Source organism: Camelus ferus, chromosome 27, assembly GCF_009834535.1.
Source record: "Camelus ferus isolate YT-003-E chromosome 27, BCGSAC_Cfer_1.0, whole genome shotgun sequence".
Classification (NCBI taxonomy): Eukaryota; Metazoa; Chordata; class Mammalia; order Artiodactyla; family Camelidae; genus Camelus; species Camelus ferus.
In genome coordinates this window covers 24,599,858-24,617,849 of record NC_045722.1, presented here as the reverse complement: position 1 = coordinate 24,617,849, position 17,992 = coordinate 24,599,858, and the positions used below count along the sequence as shown (strand labels likewise).

The following is a 17,992-nucleotide window of genomic DNA, read 5'->3' as shown; positions in this document are numbered from 1 at the left end:
GCCCCATACCCTCCAGGTGTTCGACCCACAAGCTGAAGATTTGTTAAGTTGCAGAGGCCCTCCCACAAGAGTGAGAGCTCTAAGCCCCACATCAGTCTCCCCAGCTTGAGTCCTGGCATTGGGAAGAGAATGAGACCCCAGGACATCTAGTTTTGAAGGCCAAAGGGGCTTGTATCTAGGAGTTCCACAGGTCTGGGGGAAATGGCAACTCCATTAACTTGGGAAGCATGTATGGAAACTCACATGCACCAGGTCCAAGAGCAGAGGCAGTGATTTCACAGGGACCTGTGCCAGACCTGCCTGCTGGATATGATATATCTCCTGGGGACATGGGGGATATCTGTGGCTCATCCAGGAGACATAAAAGTTGGTGGCATACATTCTGGGAGTTTTCATCTATATGAGCTTTCTTGGAGGCTGACATCTTGATTGGATCATTAGCTCCAAGACCGAGCACCACCCAACAGCCTGTAGGGAAGCCTCAGGCCAAACAACATACATGTTGGGAACACAGCCACATCCATCAGCAGACTTCCTGAGCCACAAAGGCCTCTTGACACAGCCCTATCCACCAGAGATCCATGACCAAGCTTTGCCCAGCAGTGGGAAAGCACTGGCTCTTCCTGCCAGGAAACCTGCATAAGCCTCTAGATCAGCCTCATCCACCAGGGGCAGATACCAGAAATAGGAAAACAATCCCAATGCTTGTGTAAGGAATCCACAAACACATAGAAATATAGACAATATGAAGTGGCAAAAGAATATCTCCCAGTACAAGTCTCAAGAAAAAATCCCAGAAGAAGAAACAAGTGCTGAGGAGATAAGCAATTTATCTGAGAAAGAGTTTAAAGCACTGATGATGAAGGTCTTCAGAGAACTCAAGAGGAGAATAGATGCACTGAGTAAAGTTTTTGGGCAAAGTGTTGGAAAATATAAATTATACCCAGGGTTGAGGAACAAAATCACCAAAATAAATAACACACTAGGAGGAACCAAGAATAGACTAAATGAGGCTCTAGAAGAACAGACCAATGAGCTAGAAGACAGATGAGTGGAATGAACTTAAATATGAAGCAAAAACAGACACACAGATATAGAAAACAAACTTCTAGTTGCCAGGGTAGAGCGGGGTGGGAAGGGATAGAGTGGGATTTTGAGATTTGTAGATACTGACAGGTATATAACTGTTCTAAAAAATAAAGTCTATTAAAAAAGAAAGAATATTTGGGGAATGTATAGAAAGAGGAATTCATCTCAATCGACAGGTATTGTAGACAGAATCTAGTGTAGACTCGGCTTGGCTTCATATCCTCCAGAGGCTTTTAAAAGTCTAATCTCAGGTTCCTTATGAAAAGTTACAGCAAAGCAAAATCAAGATACCATGTGGTCAATCAGTATTCTTGCTGTACTTACATAATCAGACTAAGTTTAATGAGACTGGACTTATTTTGCAAACAAATTTGTCTATGATTCTCACTGATAGAAGAAGTTGTGACAATAGAGGTAAATTTTTATTTCAGTGGAAAACCATGATGTACACTTCTGGGTCTGATCACACACGTCTTGACAGTCCTTGACAAATCCTGGATTATTCTAGTTTCCTCCAAAATCTCACTAAATCTCTCCAAATTAACACTTGAAATCATTGTGAAGTAAAACTGCCCTTTTCCCAAGCTTGCAAAGTTGAAGCTAGAAAATGTATTATTAACATCAAGAAATTCACAACAGACCATGGATAGGCAACTTTTGTGTCAGCTGTTGTGTGGGCCACTCAGCAAGTTCACCTGAATTCCTGATGCCATCACCACGGACAGTCAAACTGAAATCTGGGACAACCATTGGATTGCCACTGCTACCCTCTATCCACTATCTAAAAACATATTGAGCCCAGCCTCTTCTTGATTAGCTGCCCTCTGGATTCCATTTTTTTTTCACTATTACTCTTTTTCCCCCTCTGCTTTTCATAGAAACTACTCTTCACTAAATGCTGGATATCTAGCGCCCTCCAGCAAATGCACTCTACTAACAAGTCTTAACAGATGATTCAGCTGGTCCTTAATGAACCAAGTGTGTCTGAACAAGAACTGAGTTTATAGTATTCAAAGGAAAGAAGAACATTTGTCTCTTCTTTCCTTGAACAAGAAACAGCCTGACAAATATATCTTGTGGGAACTCTAACTGGAAAAGATTCATGCACTCCAATGTTCACAGCAGCACTATTTACAATAGCCAATGCATGGAAGCAACCTCAATGTCCATGAACAGATGACTGGATAAAGAAATCGTGGTGTATATATACAATGGAATACTACTCAGCCATAAAAAAGAAATAATGCCATTTGCAGCAACATGAACGGACCTAGAGATAATCATTCTAAGTGAAGTAAGCCAGAAAGAGAAAGAAAAGTATCATGTGATATCACATATATGTGGAATCCAAAAAGAAAAACAAAAAGGACAAAAGTGAACAGAACAGAACAGAGACAGACTCACAGATATAGAAAACAGGCTTATGGTTACCTGGGGGGAAAGGAGGTAGGGAGGGACAAATTGGGAGTTCAGGATTTGCAGATACTAACTACTATATATAGAATAGATAACATTATATTCTACTGTATAGCTCAGGGAACTATATGCAATAACTTGTAATAAAGTATAATGAAATAGTGTGTATATATATATATATATATATATATATATATATATATATATATACATACACACACACATATATATAAAACACATATATATTTATATATCTAAATCACTATGCTGTACACCAGAAATTAACAGCATTCTAAATTGAACATACTTGAGTTTAAAAAAAAGACTACAGGCAGGATATCTTATGTCGACTGCCTATGAATCACGCTGTAAAAAAGCAATAACCTCTCTTTTTCCTCTGTGCCATCTGTTCAGTGGTGGCTAAACTACAACTATGCCTAAGTGCATCTCCATCCACGCTGGCCACGCTGGTGTCCAGATTGGCAATGCCTGCTGGGAGATCTACTGCCTGGAACATGACATTAGGCACAATGGCCAGATGCTAAGTGATAAGACCATTGTGGGAGGAGATGACTCCTTCAACATCTTCTTCAGTGAAGCAGGTGCTGGCAAGCATGTGTCCAGGGCAGTGTTTGCAGACCTGGAATCCACAGTCATTGATGAACTTCACACTGGCATCTGCCACCAGCTCTTCCACCATGAGCAGCTCATCACAGTCAAAGAAGATGCTGCCAATATCTATGCCCATGGTCACTACACCACTGGCAAGGAGATCATTGATCTTGTCTTGGACCAAATTCAGAAACTAGCTGACCAGGTCTTCAGGGCTCCTTGGTTTTCCACAGCATCGGTGGGGGAACTGGTTCTGGGTTCACCTCCCTGATGATGGAAAATCTCTCTGTCAATTATGGTAAGAAGTCCAAACCAGAGTTCTCCATGTACCCAGCCCCCTCCAGGTTTCCACAGCTGTGGTTAAGCCCTACAACTCCATCCTCACCACCCATGCCACCTTGGAGCACTCTGATTGTGCCTTCATGGTAGACAATGAGGCCATATACAACATCTGCATTAGAAACCTCAATACTGAGTGCCCAACATACACTAACCTGCATAGGCTGATAGGTCAAGTTGTATCCTCAATCACTGCTTCCCTGAGGTTTGATGGAGCCCTCAATGTTGATCTGACAGAATTCCAGATGAACTTAGGTCCCTGTCCTCACATCCCCTTTCCTCTGTCCACATATGCCCCTGTCATCTCTGCTGAGAAAGCCTACCATGAACAGCTTTCTGTATCAGAGATCACCAATGCTTGCTTTGAGCCAGCCAACCAGATGATGAAATGTGACCCTCACCAGGGTAAATAGGTGGCTTGCTGCCTGTTATACCATGGTGATGTGGCTCCCAAAGATGTCAATGCTGCCATTGCCACCATCAAGATCAAACGTACCATCCAGTTTGTGGACTGGTGCCCCACTGGCTTCAAAGTTGGCATTAATTACCAGCCTCCCACCATGGTACCTGGTGGAGACCTGGCCAAAGTACAGCAAGCTGTGTGCATGCTGAGCAACACCACAGCCATTGCTGAGAGCTGGGCTCACCTGGACTACAAGTTTGGCCTGATGTATGCCAAGCATGCCTTTGTTCACTGGTACTTGTGTGAGGGCATGGAGGAAGGAGAGTTTTCTGAGGCTCATGAGGACATGGTGGCCCTTGAGAAGATTTATGAGGAGGCTGGTGTAGATTCTGTTGAAGGAGAGGGAGAGGAAGTAGGGGAGGAATAGTAAAGTTAAAATGTCACAAAGGTGCTGCTTTTACAGGGAAGCTTATTCTGTTATAAACTGAAAAGTTGTGGTCTGATCAGTTAATTTGTATGTAGCAGTGTATATTATCATATACAATTACTGACCTATGATTTAAAACACAACTTTTTGTTACAGACCCAAGGTATCCACTTCTCTGATGGATTTGAAAAAAAGTATTCCCTCTTTAAAAAAAAAAAAAAGATTACAAAGAAGATCTGACAAGGATTAGTTGGTTTACCAAACTTTAATCAGACCCTTGAATCTTCTCGTAGGCCCATAATGATACCTCCTTGTAAAATCTTCAGTAAGAATTCTGCTGAGTGTATTTTGCATGAGGCCTTCATCCTACAGGTCTGATCACCCTAGATATCTAATTAGGTTACTCATATTCCAACCCCCAACAGGTAATGTCTGATCAGTCTGACTCGTCTTCAACAAAAATCCTGTATGTCAGTTTACCGAGTAATTCACTTGTCCTTTGTGTTTCCTATTAGTAATATGCCATCCAGTGACCCCACACTGAGCTCCTCTGATATAAATTCCCTCTTCCCAATTCTCTATTCTTCATTGAGCCCAGTTCTATATTGAGGTCTCTTTTTCCTTATTACCATAGTTCTGAATAAATATGTTTTTACCACATTAAATACTCTCCACATATGGCTGTCCTGTGATAGTCTTCATAATCATACAATGCAGTAACTCCCCCTTTGCCTGTTTACACAGAGGCATGAGGAGCCCAAAGTGGCCAGATGTCTTAAGCTCCACTCAGGAAAATTATTGTTCTGTCTCCTGGAAGAAACACTCCTTCACCAGGAACTACAAAGTCTAGGTGGGCAGAGCTTAATGTCATGAGAAAAGGGGAAAAAAGTTTCTAAGGGTAATATAGAATGTGATGCCCCTACCATTTCCACCCCTTCATTCCTGGACCTATTAACTGAATCATTACTGGAAGCTGATTCAGGACATGAATGACCTCCTGAAGAAACTTTCCACAGCCCTGCAATATACTGCCACCTTCCTAAGTTCCACTGAAACTGAGTCTTCAAAAGGCCCTTCCCATGTTGTATCCATCCAGCTGCTTCAGGATGGTGGCAAACAGGGTGATATAGTGGATTCAATGGGCATGGGACCCTTCCCTCACTTCTTTTGCTGCAAAGTGAATTCCTTGGACAGAAGCAATCCTTTGTAGAATGCTATGATAACAGATAAAACATCTTTAAGTCCACACTGTAGTTTTGGCAACAGCATGCACACAATCAAGGCAAATCCAGACCCACAGTAAGTGTCTGTTTCAACAAGGCTAAAATGATGCCTTCCATTATGAAAGCATCCTGATGTAATCAACATGCCAGCAGGGGTCTGTCTGAGGACCCCCTGGAATGTGCCAAATGAGAGACCCAGTGCTGCTACCACTCTTAGCAGATCAGGCACTCAGTCATGGTTAATGGAATCCCATGTTGATGAGCACAAGAATGACCTCCATCACTGCCACCACAGCCAACTTGTTCATGAGCCCTCTGGGCAAAGACTGGCATGGCAGGGAAAGAGGCTGACTGATACCCACAGAATGTGTTATCCTCCATGCTTGATTGTTGAAATCTTCCTCTTCTGGTGTCAAACCCTGGTGAGCACTCACATGGGACACACGTATCTTTTATTTTTTCCCAATGAGAGAGGTTAATCCACATACCTCTTCACCAAATTTCACATTTACCAGTTTTCTAATTATGTTCCTTTAAAGTCCCTTTGGCCTGACCATCAAGCAAAACCATTGCCTACAGCCCCAAATCATTATATAATCACACTTAAGGCCACTTTATCTTTCAAACATTACGCACAAGCAGGTGCACTGACTGCCTAAAATCCTGAATGGTGGGATGCTCACTGTCCATCCTCACTGTCCTTCATTGAAGCCCCAGGAAGATGCTGTAGCACTACTGCTCTCCACTTTCACGTGATGCCTCCATATGGTGTAAAACCATCAGTAAACAGGCTTGCATCTTTTCTTTCTGTGTTAAGGAGCCAGAGGGAATTCCACCTTATGGGGTACAGGTATGGATGGAGGAGACCGCTTCTTCCTGTCACTTATGTGTAACTCCTGGCCTGTCTGGGCCAAATCATATATGTACCACTCCCATTTGACATAGGAGTGCTGCTGTGCCTGCCCAACTTTAAGACTTGTTGGGTTAAATAACACTTGGGCAGCTCCAGTCAAATAATGTCTTGGTGGCCCATCATTAAATATTCAGTCTCTGATGAGACCCAGTCACAGAGCAAGAGTTGTTTCTCAAAAGGAGAGTATTAATTGGAGGATGATAGTAGGACCTTGCTCTAAAATCCTAAACACCTGTGCTGTGATTTACCAGTGGGCTGCCAAAGGCTTCAAATAGTATCCATGTGAATCAGTGGAATTTCAAGAGCCATTGGGTCTGATGGGTTATGTGGTCCAAGTGGCAGAATGGCTTGCACAGCATCCTGGACCCATTATGGAGCCTTCTCTTCTCCCTCCACCACCCTGCCTTTAAAACTAGTAGCTTCCTGTCACTTGATACGTGGGACAGGTTAACACACCCAAATGACGAATATGTTGCATCCAAAATCAACATGCCCACTGGATATTGTGCTTCTTAGTTCTAAAAAGGGATACAGATACAACAATTTGCCCTTTACCTTAAAAAGGGTATCTGGACATGTCTCACACCTTTTGGCTCCCTAGAGATGGCACTGAAGCAGAAGCTCCTGGGCTTTTATTGGAATTTGATCTCCACCTTCTGACATGCAGATGTCTTACCATTAAGTCTAGAATAGTTGCTGGTCTTCCTCTCTAGGTCCAAGCAGCATAACTTCATAATTCAACGCAACAACATAATGGACCAGCATGATATCTTGTGGGAGGGAGGGGTGATCAACATCCCTGCAAACTAAACTGTGACACTGATGGACAGTTGATACATCCATTAGGAAGGACAGTGAAGGTGCATTGCTGGCCTTGCACATGTAATGAAACTGTTTCTAGTAGGCACTAAGGTGAAGGAGGCATTTGCCAGATCAACAGGTCACTACTGGGTATCAGAGTATGTGTGAATTCATTGTATCAATAAAACCACATTTAGTACAGCAGTTGCATCAGTATGTTAATCTCCCAACAATCCACTGTCATCCTTCAATACATTTGTCCTCTGTCCAGGCCAAATAGAAGAGTTGAAATGGGCACTTTAAAGTATTGGCTCTTTAAAGTGCATCTAAGTTCCTTAAAGCTCTCAGGCCATATCTGATTGGATGTGCAACATTCTCAAATATAAAATTCTAGTCAAAGCCACTGTAATGTAACCAATGTTTAGAATTGTGTCCTGTTGTAATTAGAAGATATTTTCTTGAACTAATGCAAATTACAATAGTTCCATACTTATAAGCATTCAATTTCTGGAGGGATCAAGTAGAACCAAAAAAAAAAAAAAAAGTAATTGTCACATCTTTGGTCACAAAGTGATACTTTACCAAATTGGTGTACATTACAGATAGCTTAAGGGAAGTTTCCTTCAGCCCAGAAAACAAAATTTTAAAAAAAGAGCAGTTTCAAACAAAATGCCCACAGTTGAAATTCTGATATAGTTTATTTGATGAGGGATATTAGTTATTTCTGTGGCATGAAACATTTTAATATGGTAATCTGAAAACTAAGGTGTTGATAACTTTATCACTTCTGATTTGACAATGTGTCCTGGGTAAGTTAACTTACAATATAAACCAAATTAGTTTGGCATCTACCTTTTAAAAGATAAGATACAAATACTTGGAGATTTTCCAAAGGCCTTCTGGAAAATCTCAAAGTTAATTTGAGGTCGAAAAGACTGTATTTAAAATCTGTTTTTGAGAAGCTGCCAAAATTTCAAAAGGATGAACACTTCACTAAATATGATATCCAGTCACTGTGAAACAGTGAATTCATTTAATCCAACTGACAAAAGATTTCAAAGGAAAATATGTACAGTTATATAGTTGTAAAGTATCTAGCTATTTTAATATCAAGAACTCAGTTTTCTTTATGTTATCAAGGATATGATAAAGATAATCTGAATTACAGGAAACCATTTTAAGATATAAATATTAGATTCCAAGGCAAACACTTAAAACCTAAGGAATAAACTTTTCTTACAATTTCTTATCAAGAGCAGACTGCGAAGCTAAGTAAAGTTTGTTGTTTTAGCAGAGAAAGAAAAGCAAATTCTAGTTTAGCATCATGGTACTATTAATGCTAAGACAGAGCTTTTAAACCCTTGTAAATAATTCTTCCAATCTTAGCACTGACCACAAAAGATGCTTTTTCCAAGATTCCTTTCCCATACATCTTCTATAACAAAAAAACCAGATCTGAATCACTTTTCTGTACACTGGAAACTAACACAATACTGTAAATCAACTATACTTCAATTTAAAAAAAATCATGTCTTACTTTTCCTGCATATAGAACTATTTTTTACGTTATTTCTCATGGAACTATCATTTATAAATATCGATTTAAAAATTTAACCGTTAGTCACCTTTCTTTTAAAGAGAAAGCTAGGAAGTAAGCAATTGTTAACTGGCACATATTATCATTCAATGGCAAATTTACTAATAAATAACTTCATAACTTTCTAGATGCAGGTGCCTTTTTCATAGTATAACTTCACACATTTGAAAATGGACCCAAATAGGAGAGTTCTGGTCAAGATGGCAGAGTGATAGGACCATGAGCTTGCCTCATCTTGAGACTACAATGAAATCAGAACTGAATGCTAAACAACCATTGAAAAAAGACTGGACCTAACAAAAAAGATCTTCTGCAACTGGAAACATAAAGAGAGAATTACAGCAGGATGGTAGGAGGGGTGTGCTCATGATATATGGGCTCCATACCTCCGGGGTGTGTGACTCACAAGCTGAAGATTTGTTAAGTCACAGAGGCCCTCCCACAGAAGTGACAGCTCTAAGCCCCACAACAGGCTCCCCAGGTTAGTTCCCAGCATTGGGAAGGGGAGAGCCCAGGACATCTGATTTTTAAGGCCAGGGGGGCTTGGCTCTGAGAGCCCCACAGGACTAGGGAAACAGAGACTCCATTCTCTTGAGAAACATACATGGAAATTCACATGCAACAGGTCCAAGGGCAGAGGCAGTGATTTCATAGGAACCAGGGCCAAACCTGCCTGCTGGATTTGGAGGGTCTCCTGGGGCCATGGGGGATGGCTGTAACTCACTCAGGGGACATAAAAGCTGGTGACAGACATTCCAAAATGTTAATCTTCATAAGCTTTCCTGGAGGCTGACATCTTGATTGGTTCATTAGCTTCAAGACTGAGCCCCACCCAACAGCCTGTAGGGAAGCCTCAGGCCAACAACATACAGGGTGGGGACACAGCCCCACCCATCAGCAGACCTCCTGAGCCACAAATGCCGCTAGACACAGCCCTACCCACCAGAGGTCCAGGACCAAGCTTCACCCAGAAGTGGGCAGGCACTGGCTCCTCCTGCAGTGAACCCTGCATAAGCCTCTAGTCCAGACTCATCCTGCAGGGGCAGATATCAGAAATAAGAAAACAATAATCCTATTGCCTGTGAAAGGAATCCACAAACATAGAAACATAGATGATATGAGGCGGCAAAGGAACATCTCCCAGGTCAAGGCACAAAATAAAATCCCAGAAGAAGAAATAAGTGATGAGGAGATGGGTAATTTGTCTGAGAAACAGTTTAAAGTAATGATGGTGAAGTTGTTCAGAGAACTCAAGAGGAGTATAGATGCACAGAGTGAAGTTTTTAGCAAGAGTTGGAAAATATAAAGAATACTCTGAGTTGAAGAAAAAAAATCACTGAAATGAACAATACACTAGAAGGAACCAAGAATAGACTAAATGAGGAAGAAGAATGGATCAGTGAGCTAGAAGAAAGATTAGTGAAAATCACTACTTCAGGACAGAAAAAAGAATAAAAAGGAATGAGGATAGTTTTAAGAGAACCCTGGGACAACATGAAGCACACTAGTATTTCATTATAGGTGTTTCAGAAAGAGAAGAGAGTGAGAAAGGATCTGAGAAAATTTTTGGAGAGATAATAACTGAAAACTTCCCCACCTTGGTAAAGGAAATAGTCACTCAAGTCCTGGAATCACAGAGAGTACCACACAGAATCAGCCCAAAGAGTAACACACCAAGGCATATAGTCATCAAATTGACAACAATTAAGGATAAAGAGAAAATATTAAAATTAGCAAGAGAAATGCAATAAAACATACAAGGGAACCCCCACGAGGTTACCAGCTGCTTTTCAGCAGAAACTATACAGGGCAGAAGGGAGTGGTACAATATATTTAAAGTGATGCAAGGAGGAAACTTACAACCAAGAATACTCTATCCAGTAAGGCTTTCATTCAGATTTGATGTAGAAATCAAAAGTTTCGCAGATAAACGAAAGCTAAAAGATTTCAGCACCACCAAACCAGGTTTACAACAAGTGTTAAAGGAACTTCTCTAGTCATCAAGCCATAAGAAAAGAGAACAGAAAGAAGAAAGAGAAAAAAAAAAGAGAGAGAGAGAGAGAGAGAGATACCAACAAAAGATTGCTTTGGCTGTTCGGGGTCTTTCATGGTTTCTTATAAATTTTGGAATTGTTCTAGTTCTGTGACGAATGTCACGAATATTTTGATGAGGGTTGGGTGGGATCTGTGGATTGCTTTGGGTAGTGTGGCCATTTTGATAGTGTTGATTCTTCCATTCCAAGAGCACAAGAAATCTTTCCATTTCTTTGTGTCATTTCAGTTTTCAGAGTATAGGTAACCTCCTTGGTTAAGTTTACTTCTAGGTATTTTGTTGTTTCTGAGGTAATGGAAATGTCTCTGCCAGTTAAAAATTTCTGGTTTTTGAAATGAAAAAAAAAAAGTGAATGAAGGTCCACAAATGGCAAAATATCCTTTTTTATGGGTGAATTGTATTCCATAGCATATATATATGCTGCATCTTCATTGTCTATTCAACTATTGATGTGCACTTGGGATGCTTCCATGTCTTGGTAATTATAAATAATGTTGCTGTTAATAGCAGGTTGTATGTATCTTTTTGAGTTAATTCTTAGTTTATGGTTGGCTTTATTCCTTTGTTAACTATGTAAATCAAAAGGCTAAAGCCCTAAACACTCTTAGAAACAATGAACAACACATATACGTAAATTTTAAAATATATGTGCAGTAAAAAAAAAAAAGATATATCAAGCCATGAAAGACATAAAATAAACTTAAAAAGATATATTACTAAATGAAACAAGCCAGTCTGAAAAGGCTACAAACTGTATGGTTACAGCCAAATGACATTCTGGAAAAGACACAGCTACAGAAACAATAAAAGGATCATGGTCTCCATGGGTTTGGGGAGAGGGAGGGAGGAATGAATAGATAGAGCACAAGGGATTTTTAGGGCAATGAAATTATTCTGTATGATACTATAGTGGTGGCTTCATGTCATTATGTATTTGTCAAAACCCATAGAATGTACAACATCAAGAGTAAACCTTAATGTAAACTATGGACTTTGGTTGATAATAATGTGTCTATATTAATCGATCGTATCAAATATACCACACGGATAAGGGATGTTGAGGGTAGGAGAGTATATATGTGTGGGTGGGGAGGGCTATGTGGGAACTCTGTATTTTCTTCTCAATTCTGCTCTACACCTGAAACTGCTGTAAAACAATAAAGTCTATTAATAAAAAGAAAATGGACCCAAATATGTTTAGCTTCTCTATACGATTTTTAAAAGTATGCCAAATGTAGACAAACTTTTGTTCAGCAATTAATGTTTCCATATTTTATCTTATTTGGAAAAGACCTATATGCTAATGAATACACATTATTGACCTTAAATTAGTATACCTTTAAGGTTTCAAGTTACCAAAAAGTTTGTAATATTATTTTAAGTAGGTATAGTATGAAACAAAACTGTTGTTGAAAAGTTCATGTCTATATTTTATCACACCTACACCTATTAATCTACTTCTGCTTAACAAGTATGTGTGAACTGATCAAGAAAACATGATGGGTTAAAGAAGCAAATCTAGCCATCATCCTATGTTCTTTTTCTTGCTGACAAATTAGGCAATGATCAAAAAATTATCACAGAGGCTAAAAACCTAAAAAGTTAAATGTATGGTTCTTGTGTCTTTAGTATTTTTTTAAAATTTTCTACTGTGCTTGACATGCATTAGGTAATTCATTTTTATTGCACATTTTGTTCTTAGGTTGGATTTATAGTTTTATAATCTTGAACATCGAGTAGAGACATAATAAGCTTGTTTGACTGTTAAACCTAGGAAGAAAAAAAAAAACCTGTATGTCTGCATTATATTTAATGCTGAAAAACCTGAAAACATACTTGTTTTACTTTACCAACAGTTTTTAAAACTAACTTTGTTTAATAAACATTATCTCAAATCATGTGAAATTAACAAATTAGATTGCTTTTTACATTTCTGAGGTTTAGGAACTTAATATATGGAAGCATTCATTCATCTCTAAGCCAATTTGAATAGAGCTTTTAAGGGATTTTATAAGTTGATTTAGAAATAATTTGGGGAGGTAGAAAGTGTCACACATACATTACATATATGCATACATACATAACCACAGAGACACATGCAAACAGAGTTCTTATATACTTCATTCTAAAATTTATATCTGTGACTCAGTGAAACATAATGATACAATCTAATTGGTTTATCTCTACTTTATACATTTATCTGAACTGTGTTTTTGGCAAATGGGACAAATAAAGGTTACATGTTAACCAATATTCATGGAGGAGACTTTTAAGATTTCCTTTTGCCCTGAAATATAATCTAATGGAGGCCATGGATAAAATTTTAGGCCAGTGATGAGGAGACATCTAGCTCTATCTGGATGTCTCCAAAACCCAACCCAGTGGACAAAACACTATATTCCCAAATAACATTCTGTTCTCATTTCACCCTCAGGTTGCTACTGCCAACTACATAATTGTCACTTCCCACCTGTTTCTAAAAGAATGAAGTCACTGGCCACTGCAGTCACTGACCTTCAAAACAACTTGAAAGGAGTTTAGGGTGGAGATCAGGAATGAGGCACCCTGGCTCTGGGGAAAACTGGCAGAACAGGACTTCAGGTAGTTAATTACTTTCAGGAAAATATTTTATAAACCCAATTTCTTGCATTTCTCATATCTAGAAAACACTAAAATCATTAATGGAGACGTTTTTTCTTCATGACTAACAGCAATATTCTTATGACTAGCAGTAAATTTCTGCCAAAATGTGTGCTTGACTGCAGGTACCTCTCTTCACCAAAGTCACATGTGTACTGTCCTCCCCTCTTGCCTCTTCAGAGAAGTTCCTCAGAGCTATCTAAGAGGCTGCCTCCATCATTTTTCTACAGCCATCATTTTTCCCCAAATAAAACAGAACTCACAATTCTCACATTGTGCATTTTTTCAGGAAATAGTTTTGTTGCTCCAAAGAAGGGACCAAGAGCAGACTTCTTCCCATCACTTTAACTCTACAAGGACCCAGAGCTTAGTACCACCAAAGGCCTCTTGTGTCCATCTGCCTCCTTGGAGAGTCCAGACAAATCTGGTAGAGTCTCTCCTGGCTCTCAGATCTCCTATATTGGTTGATGATCCTGAGTTTTATTTTGTGGTGTATAACAGGTACCTGACCCCTAATTTGAAAGATACTGGAAGAGTGCCTACCTAATTAAAAGACACTGGGGGGAGCCTGGTTGAAAGACAGTGGCCTTTTCTTTGTTGAAAGACATTGAGTGGTTTGGACTGAGTGGTTGGGTAGGAGGCTGATCTGATAGCTTTCCTCAATTCAGCGGCCTTATTAGAATTTGTTGGAATAAAAGTGAAGATATTACTTGAGACCTTCACTCTGAAGACAACGGACAGGTCTCCTCCCAGTTGGGCATGTCTTTCACAGACAACTGACAAATTTATGGGAGTGGTGGGTGTAGAGTTCTTGTACTGTGCAGTGGCCACATAGGAAAATCCATTATTTAATTAATTAAAACATTTGCTCATTCAGAGATCATGCACAAGAATTGACCATTCAATGATCCAAGCACCCAAGGTGGTCTCTGAGCACCCAAGGTGGCCTTAGACCACAAAAGGGAGAAATCAAGACACATAAGAAGGATGAAATGACTCTCAGGTGATGCTTAGAGGAGTTCAGCTCACAAGAAGCACACTGGCCCACCACACAATTCCATTAGTTCATCATACCCATGACAAATTCAATTTTAAAGTGGGAAATAGAGCCTCTCAAACAGAGAAATGAGGGGTATCAGAAAGCCAGCCTCCAACTAACTCTCCAGCCAGGTTTTTGTATGTACAAAACTTATACTCACAAGTACTTAATTGGGAATTAAAGAAAAATCTTGCCCTGAAAATGGCCAATATGAGCTCTTCTACTGCATACACAGTTCTTAGAGAGAGCTGGCTTGACACAACATCTTTTCAGAATTCTGACTCTGAGGGAACAAGTCCTTCTAGGAAAAACTGGTTTTCTTTCCCTGTGCCTTGAGATACAAACATTGTACCAGGGCTCCCAGAAACACTTACCTTATCTGTATCATCTCTAATTCTGAAACTGAAGGGGGAAATGGGGGAAATAGGCCATTTAAATTTAACTTATTACAGCTGTAATTTATAAACTAGTGAGTTTTATAGTGTAATACCTGATTCGTGACTAAGTTTTAAAAGGAAGCTATGAAATCTCCAGTTGTGCTTATATGTCTTTAACTTTGGATGGTATTATCAAAATTCATTTGCAAATGAACCCTGTTTAATTGGTTTAAGGGAAATTAAGCACCTATATAAATTCTCAGACATATAAGAGGAAACTGGCCAGAATGAATTTCAGGCTCATGTGAACTAGGAAATAGTCAATATTAAATTAATACCTGGTATTAAAGTTTTTTAATGAATTAATGTAGATGATTTAGAGTCATCAAACATATTAAGTATAGTACTTTTAATGTACCTAAATTTAACAGAAGTCAAATGAGATTATATCTGTTGTCAATTTGTCAGCAAAAAAACATAACTTGGTATGATGAAATTTTTATAAGTAGATTAAATATAAATGAGATAAGAGCTTTTGGGTGAACTCTTCAGGAATAATTATATTTTAGAACTTCTACTTAATCTCTCCAGACATTTGGTAACTTGAAATTTTAGAGTTACACTAAACTAAGTTAAAGGATGGAAGTTTACTGAGTAGTTAGGCCATTCCCAAATAATATATTGAAACATTAATTACTGAACATAGGATTCCTTTTGCAGAGAAACTATCAATATTTAGGACTATTTTTAAACTTCTATTTTTTAAATTTTTTTTTTGGGGGGGGAAGGTAATTAAGCTTATTTATTTATTTTTGATGGAGGTAATGGGGATTGAACCCCAAGACCTCATGCATGCTAAGCACACACTCTACCATTGAGCTAAACCTTCTCCTTAGGACTGTTAATGCGTTTGGTGCCACACTGAGATGTTTTCTGTAAGAAAGCACACCATTTTAGAAATTGTCATTGGTATTTAAGCTTGGCAATCTACAGAATGCTAATGTAAAAGATGGTTCCTAATTGCTTACTTCTTAGGTTTCACTAGAAATCAAGGTTTTTAAGAGTTGAAGATTCTAATTTAAATATGTAATTAAATCTACTAGAAATAATAAGGGGAACGTTTCAGTATACAGTAGCAAAGTGGGATGTGTGTTTCTAATAAAAGAAGGTATAAGGAATTGAATTGCATTTTGTTAAGTAAAAATAAAATAATTTTGTCCTAGAGCTGGTTGTTTCTGGATGGTTAAAGAAAAATAGACAAACTAATACAATACAGAAAGTTATGGAAGGTTTGTAGAAAATGAACCCTGAAAAAATAGTTTTGTGCATGGTAAAGACTGGTTAAGTTTATATTGAATTTAATTAAGTAAATAGTTTTATTAAAAGTAAGCTGATGCAAGATGAGTTTGGTTTTCTCCTTCTGTTAATAAAACAAAGTTTTCTTAAACTATTAAGTTACTTTGATAAAATTTTAAGTTTATTTACCTTTCAAGTGATCTGTTCCATATTTGCCTTTGAAATATTTTATTGTCACTTTGGTTAAGTGAATAAGTATGTTTCACAGTGACCTATGATCCTATTTTACCAAGTATCTTAAGGCATTTTTTATTTTTTTGGACAAACTTTCCAAATTCTAATGAAGTTCATTTGACCTCTAGCTAACTGTGGGATGCTTCAAAGGGCCCCTGAAAGATCACAAAGAGAGATATTAAATAAATTAGGTTCATTTGATATGTTAAATTACATGGAAGCATTGTCAAATGAGTAATAAACTTCTTAAGTTATACTATATGAGTAAATGTTATTAATCTAGATATTCTAGAAATTATATGGAGTTCCTAAAAAATCTGGTATGTCTTGGTAAAATGTTATCAGTCATAATTCTAGTTATTATTTTAAAATATTGTATGTCACAGCGGTAACCACATTTATTTGTCAGTTGCATTGTAATCAGCTCTTTAACCGTGTCTTCTTAAGAGTTTTGTTATTAATAGATACTTACTCTTTTACTCTAATGCCTTTGCAAAAATGCTTCCTCTTCAAGAAGATTCTTAGCAAGAACTTTTTGACAAGTACAGGTTTCTGGTAACTTTTAGGTCATACTGGTGAACTGGGTAAGAAATTAAAGAATTCTAATGGAAAACCTTATGGCTTCATAATAAAAAGGATTACTTACATAGGAATGAGTGAATTGGTGAATATGGTTATAATTATTATAGTTTCTATCTGAAATATTATTAGTTTTTAATCTGTGTTCCCCAGATATAAGGAAAGCCTTTCCCTTAAGCTAATTATGGCTTACAGCAATTTGGCAAATTATACATTTGCAAGCAAAATTGAAATATTTATATTTTCTTTCTATCTGATCCCTGCAGATACTGGAAGCTCTTATGTTCCCAACATCTTTATCAGGTAAATTGTGAAGGCCACCTCCTAACAGGTACAAGAATCTCAAGGTATTTTGGGGACCTTCAAAAGGGAGGAATTCATCCAAATCTATAAATACCACAGGTGAAATCTGTGACAAGACCTTGGAATGGTTTTCCTGGCCTTGAGAGACCTTTTAAAACTTGACTCTGAGATTCCTTATAAAAAGTTCCAACAAAGCCAATTTTAGAAGAGTCCGTATGATCAATTACAGTTATGTAAATCATTAGACCAATTTTATTGACAGCTGACTTATTTCACAAATTAGTCTTAACTTGGCTATATTTGGTGGTTTTCAGAAAGAAAATATTATGTTTAAGCAGGTATTAAATTCTAGTTTTGTTAATTAAGGTATGTATTTAATAAGACTCACTTCTCAGACAGCACCTTGCTGTTACATTATTGTAAAGTGTAACTGAATTGTTAAAAGGACACTCTAAGTTTGTTTCTGAAGCTTATCTCAGTAATATATCTTGGGATGAAGATCAGATACCTCATGACCTGCAACCAGGGAATTATGAATACTGGAAAAGACAGTATTTAAAAGACTATCAACAAGCTAGATGGGATACTTTTAACTAGCTCATGTACAGTGAAACTGGAGGGAATTCACCCCTGTATTAATATTTCCACTGA

General features: G+C 38.2%; 1 pseudogene; it reads left to right on the top strand.

The window, feature by feature from the left end:
- The first annotated feature begins 2,938 nt into the window (after positions 1-2,938).
- LOC102511947 lies at positions 2,939-4,324 on the top strand (annotated as a pseudogene).
- Positions 4,325-17,992: the final 13,668 nt, after the last annotated feature.